A 6939-nucleotide genomic window follows, 5' to 3' on the forward strand; every position below is an offset into this window, starting at 1 on the left:
ATATTGATGGACATTTTTATGCGGCAGCGGTGAAGATTTACACTAGCGAGACACACAACTATCATAATCGGACAGGGGGGCTCAGCTCAGCTTCAGCTCAGCTTCAATAGCCACGCCCCCTCAGGGGAGATTTTGGAAACAGTCTTCAGATCAACATGAAAAATGGCTTTTTAAGACATTTAGGTTGTGAGATTTTGGTGAAAAACTTTATAATCATAATTAAAGCACTACTGGGAAGATTTTTTTTAAATAAAAAAAATGTCATAGGGGGACTTTAAAGTGTTTTGGAGATGACCACAAAAAGGACCCAGTGCAGATTACTTACACAACATTCTACCAAGCGTCCACATTTACTTAGAACTCATTTGCAAAGGGAAAACCGGGTCGCTGTCCAGCAACTTTGGACTCTACGGCTGCTTCTCTGAATCCAAACGTCTGAGGCTGACGGATCAGCTGGATGTCCAGACTATGAATGGAGATCGTGATGAGCTGGAAAGCAACCAGGAAAGTTAAGACAAGAATGCAGCAGATATTATAAGTCAGGGCAGTAATTCTGGTTCTGGGCAGAAGCTTTCCACTTCAGTCCAACGTCCCTCTGAGGGGCCAAACTCCCACCTTCATTCATAAATTCAACTTCACTGATGCATAAATTCAGTGAAAACGGTTCTGTCTGCATTAGGTTAAGGAGTTCCTCAAAGATGAAAAAATGTTTCAAAATAAAAGTGCCAGTTCTTGATTCCAATTTGGAACTGATTTAATTTGATGTGGAGCTGCAGGTCATGTAAAGACTATGACACAAACCCACTACCATGTAGAGGCACAGAAACATAAAGAAATGTGTTTATTGGATCACACATTTTGCAGACAGAAGAACCAGACCTAACAGACTCCGACAGACGTTCACACAAAGCCACGAATACGGCGACGTGAAACACAGACTGGAGGACGTGACGCTTTCTTCCGAAGAGACGCATGACTCGCAGACACGCGTGTCAACAGCACTTTCATGTGAATCCTGCTTCCAAGCAGAGAGCAAAAACCTTTGCTTAGCAAGCGCTGCCCTTGAGCAGATAACTGTGTTTGCTTTGCTGCATTTTGGACTTTGTGTTCAGAGATGTCCTGGGAACCAAACGCACCCAAATGCACTTCCATCACGTGGAGCAGCAGCTGAATGTTGTTCTGACACCGTTTCATTTTTCCTGTCTGTCTATCAGATCAAATGTAAGAAAGGACAGGAGGGCCCCATATAGTTTAAAAGTGTGCAGAAAATGTGGGCCCCGATTGGGTTTGTCCAGTTTCTGTGGTGGCCCCACCTGTGTTTGCCCACATTAGCTTAAGTAGACACTCAGCGGGTTAGCTCGCTGAGCTAGCCAGCCGCCTGATGGACAGCGGAGCTCACTAACTCAATACAGCGGAGCTCGATACACCAGACCTCACTAACTTGATACAGTAGAGCTCCCTAACTTAATACAGCGGAGCTCGCCAGCTCGATACAGCAGACCTCACTAACTTACTACAAAGGAGCTTGCTAGCTGGATATAGCAGAGCTTGATAGCTTGATACAGCGGAGCTCTCTAACTCAATACAGCAGAGATCGCTATCTAAAAACAGTGGAACTCTCTTTCTTACTACAATGTAGCTAGCTAACTTGACATAGCGGAACTCACTAGCTCAAAACAGCGGAGCTTGTTAGCTCAAATCAGCGGATGTCAATAGCTTGACACAGCAGAGCTTGCTAGTTCTATACAGCGGAGCTCACTTGCCCAAATCAGCGGATCTTGCTAGCTTGACACAGTGGTGGTCACTATCTTGATACAGCGGAGCTCACTAGCTCAAATCAGCAGAGCTTGCTAGCTCGATACAAAGGAGCATGCTAGCTCGATATAGCGGTAGCATGCTACACCATCCACTGGGAGGCTGACTTACGCAGTGTGCCAACCCACTGAGTCCCCACTTAGACAGGTGGGACCACCATAGAAACTGTGGACAAACCCAATCGAGGCCCACATTTTCTGCCCACTTTTAAACCACATGAGGCCCACTTGGCCTTGCTGGCTGGGGAAATGTGGAACGATGATCAGAACAAAAGTTCTGGGACCAACCTCTCCCAGGAACAGCAGCAATCCAAACATTCACACAAACAGAATCCACTTCAGATGAGAGTTTCTTGGAGGAAAAGCCACACATGAATGTTGCTGCGTGGAAGCTCCATCCAGCCCCTAAAGGTGGCCCAAAAAAACAGACGTTTGTTTTCATACCTCGATATGTTTCTCTCTGAGGCTTCATTCTTTCATGGAGTTCTAACAGATGAGGTCATTTTTTTCTCCTTCAGGGAGTCGGGGAGGTTGACTCCAGTGGTGATATCATGATTTCAGACAGGAAATGACCTCAAGCAGCTCAGATGACATAATTACTATCACCTGTCTGATGCGCAGACATTTCTGAGGCTGGCTGAGTCACAGGTAATTATGCTCACCGCTCCAAAGACCTGCTCTACTGTAAGCCGGCATGTATTTCATCCAACTGTCAAATGTGGAAAAAAATTCCCATGGCTTTCGGCGCGCAGCATTTCCATCAGTGGCTGCCTCCAGGCATCAGTCTGGGTCGCAGTGACACGAAAACTCTTGGGAGGTTTACAAGTAACAGCAGTAAATGAGAAATGAGCTGGCTGGTGATGACAGAAAGCTGGTGGCCTGACGCTTTAGCGTTCATGATTTGGGAGAAAAAGAACTCCAAAGGCCAAAGAGGTCTGCTGCCATCTGCAGTTGTTTGGTTCAATGTTTCTGTTTATCAGCAAATCCCCATAGATCTGTGACCCCCGTCCGCTCATGCAGACCCCCGAGCTAAAGATCTGCTTCATGGATTTGACCTTCTTTTCCAAAGTCAGAATGTGTAGCACACACCTGTTACAAGGTTGTTTTTCCAGGTAAATACACATATTCTCTGTAAGTCTTTATTGTCTATTTTGCACAAAAATCCCATCAGAACAAATCCTAAACATTTATGAAAAAGTGAAAATTAATCCTTCTTTAAAATCACTTGAAATGTTCTTCCTGTTTTGGGTTGATGCTGGATGTCGCATCATCTCCTTTGTTGCAGTTTGGTTTCATATCTGAATCCTGCAGAAAAACAGAAAACTAAAAGATCCAAGATTTTCTTTTGCTTGGGTGAAACCTTTCAAACACTTTATAAATTACTTATAAAAGACAGCAAATACTACAAAGATGCACTCATGACATTACAGTGACTGATGCTGCCGTTGGGCCAACAGGAGAAGGACCTTTGTGTCTGATGGACCGCATCCTCCCTGGTGACTTCCTCATCAAACCACCTGCCAAAAAAGTGGCAGGAACAAAGGCCAAAGAAACTCTCCCCAACATTCATGTGTGGAGCAGGATGACTTCCTTCAGGGTCACCATGGACCACATCTCCTGGTCTGCGTCCAGAGGTTTGATCGCCTACCAGGATTAAGGGAGCAGACAGACGGTGGAACACATTCAGAAATGCATGAAGGTCATAGATGTAAGATGAAGTCTTTAGCATGTTGAGGGTCTTCCCTGGCGTCTACTCAGAAGGACCTACAGAAAAACATTGACGATGAGATCTGATGAAGATGTCAGAACCATCCCAGGTTCTTCTGTATAGTTCTACAGTACCTCACATTCCATCCAAACCACTGGGCTCTGACCCAGACTTCTCATGGAGAGTCCACAACTGTAGGGTAAGTTCTGCTACGGTCCAGGTATGATCCAAGTCCAGTCCTGGTCTAACCCAAGAGGCAGTTCTGGTCAAAACTAATACTGGCCCGGGTCTGATTCAGGTTTCTCCAAATCTGACCCAGGATTAGTCATGGGTAGGGTTGGGCACCGATTGGATCTGATGCGGTTCCGGTGCTACCGTGGTTCTTTGGTTTCGGTTTCGGTTCCCTTTCGGTGCTTATTGCGGTACTTCAGTAATAAAAAATAATGCCTTTATCTTCCTAAATCCAAAGCAGAACGGCTTCAAACAAGCGCAGACTCCCTCCTGCCGTGCAGCTGTGCGCACGTAATATAAAGCATAATATAAAACTCCGTCTTAAATAAACTTAAACGTCCTTGAAATTTTAGCCTGACATTTTATTAAATTAAATCAGGAATGTGGCATTTATTTGCAGTTGTTTTTGGGCAAAAGCAATATTTTATTTCAATAAAATAAGGCGGAAGATAAATGTCAATCACACGGCTGCAAAGCGCAGCAGATGATGACGACCCGCTGTGGTGGTGGGCGGAGCCGAGCTTTCTGCTATTAGCAGCCCAACAAGGAGGAAACGATTCATTGTTTCATTTTGGGATGGGGCTCCAGCGTTGTTTAAAAATTGCAGAAACTCCACTATTCACAGCGAAAGTCTCGCCCACCGACGTTGCGGAAGCCGACCATCTCGGCGGTTTTATATGAGCCCGCCCACGAACACAAGAAAGTAAATAGATAGGCTGAATCGTAAAGAATCAGAAGGGAGTACAAGTGATTGACATGTCCACAGACAAATGAAACTTCAATGAAATTTGGAACCGAAATCCGGCACCGTTTGCAGCCGCATCTTTCGGTTTCGGTAGAACCACGCAAATCATAACGGTTCCTACTTGGAACCGAACTTCGGTGCCCAACCCTAGTCATGGGATGAACTAGGTTTGGGCTGTTTCTGATCATATGGTCCAAGTCCGAAGCAGCTGGTGTCCTGGTCTGAGCCAAAACTGTTTCCTCTGATAGTTCTCCTGGTTCTGGTTCAGGTGTCAAAGTTCCCCCAAATTCTGGTTTGGACCAAACAGCAGAACTCTGGAGAGATCTGGTCCTCCTGAGAGCCAGGGTCTCAGTTCTCCTGCTGATGAACTCTAGTACGATTCACTTCAGTGTGAACTTTCCACAGAGAGGAGGAGGACCAAAGAGAGGACCAAAGAGAGGACCAAAGAGAGGAGGAGAACCAAAGAGAGAACCAAAGACAGGAGGAGAACCAAAAAGAGGAGGAGAACAAAAGAGAGGAGGAGAACAAAAGAGAGGAGGAGAACCAAAGAGAGAACCAAAGACAGGAGAACCAAAGAGAGGAGGAGAACAAAAGAGAGGAGGACCAAAGGGAGGAGTTGCTGTGAGCTCTATGTGCTTTGAGGAGAACCAATCATCTACAGTGTGAATCTGAAGGAGAAGGAACCATGAAGACATTTTGAAATGCATGCTGGGTAAAGGAGGAGCGGGGAACTGCAGGAGCTTCTTCACAGATGCTCATCAGAGGAACAGATAAACTCGCTGCATTCTTGTTTGTTTTTTTTGTCCTGGTTAGAGCTCAGCTCAGACAAGAGCGGCCCCAGATTTTCGACTGAATGAAGTGGAAATATGAGGATCAAACGAGGTCCAGCCGTGGATTCAGCGCTGGAGAACAGGAGAAGTTTTCCGGCTGATCTCATCCCACTAGAAGCCTATGCAAACAGTACAGAAATTGGGACTCGATTAGGAGTGATTTGTTGTTATTTTAGATTCCGATTCCCCCACATTGGACAAAATAAATAATGATTCCAATTGTTTTAGACATTTAAATGAGTTTAGACCTATTGCTCTACATCACTCGTCATGAAAACTTTTTAAAAACATTGTATAAGAGGAGATAATGCCTTCAGTGCATTGGACCCCTTACGGTATCAAGCCCATAAGATGAAGCAAAACTTTTAGACATTTATAAAAAACAAAATCAAACGCAAGACTTTTATTCACAGGTTTCTCTTCAGCTTTTAAAAAGATGCAAACACATCTTTTAATCACACACGCTAACAACTCATTTGAACTCACAGGATCAGCTTTTACTTCTGAACAGAAAGCAGCAGTTTAGTTTTAGTGAGTGGAGTTTTATCAGACGTCATGGTCTCAAACTCTGGTTCTCCACCAGGTTGTGTTTTATTTCCCCTCCTTTTATTCTCTACACCAACTGCTGCAGGTCACACAAAGAGGACAGTTACACTTCTGACCCTCCTTTATCTATCTATCTATCTATCTAACTATCTATCTATCTATCTATCTATCTATCTATCTATCTATCTATCTATCTATCTATCTATCTATCTAACTATCTATCTATCTATCTATCTATCTATCTATCTATCTCTCTCTCTCTCTATCTATCTATCTATCTATCTATCTATCTATCTATATATACAGGTGCATCAGGACCACTCTCCTGCTGGATACGTGAAGTAATCAAGCAACGATCTCATGAGATGCAGAACAGAAACCGACAGGATCAGACTTTCTCCTGATTAGATATGATCAATAATGAGATAATTTCTATCAAACATATCCCAACATCGACATGGGAAAAGCTGGAGTTTTACTGAAAATAGAGTGGCTGATGAACTGATTGACGGACAGACCGCCGGATAGACAGACAGACAAACGAACAGATGGATGGAGAGAGAGATGGACAGACAGACGGATGGTCGGACGGATGTATGGACGGACGGATGGATGGATGGATGGAAGGACGGAAGGATGGATGGATGGACGGAAGGATGGATGGATGGAAGTATGGATGGATGTACAGAGAGACAGATGGATGGACGGACAGACTAATGGACAGACTGATGGACAGAATGATAAACGAACAGGCAGATGGATAGACAGATAGACAAAGGAAAGACGGATGGATGGAGAGACAGATGGATGGACGGACAGATGGATGGATGGATGGATGGACGGACGGAAGGATGGATGGATGGATGGAGAGACAGATGGATGGACGGACAAACAGGGCGGAAGGGCCGATGGACAGGCAGATGGACAGACCGATAAACGGACAGGCGGATGGATGGATAGACAGATGGACAGAGAGATGGATGCACAGACAGATGGACCGATACGGAGTTTTTTTGCAGAAAGCTGAAGGTTTCAATCAATCGATGCCGTTTTTCTGCCCAGTCT

Source organism: Oryzias melastigma, linkage group LG6 (genome assembly GCF_002922805.2).
Source record: "Oryzias melastigma strain HK-1 linkage group LG6, ASM292280v2, whole genome shotgun sequence".
NCBI lineage: Eukaryota > Metazoa > Chordata > Actinopteri > Beloniformes > Adrianichthyidae > Oryzias > Oryzias melastigma.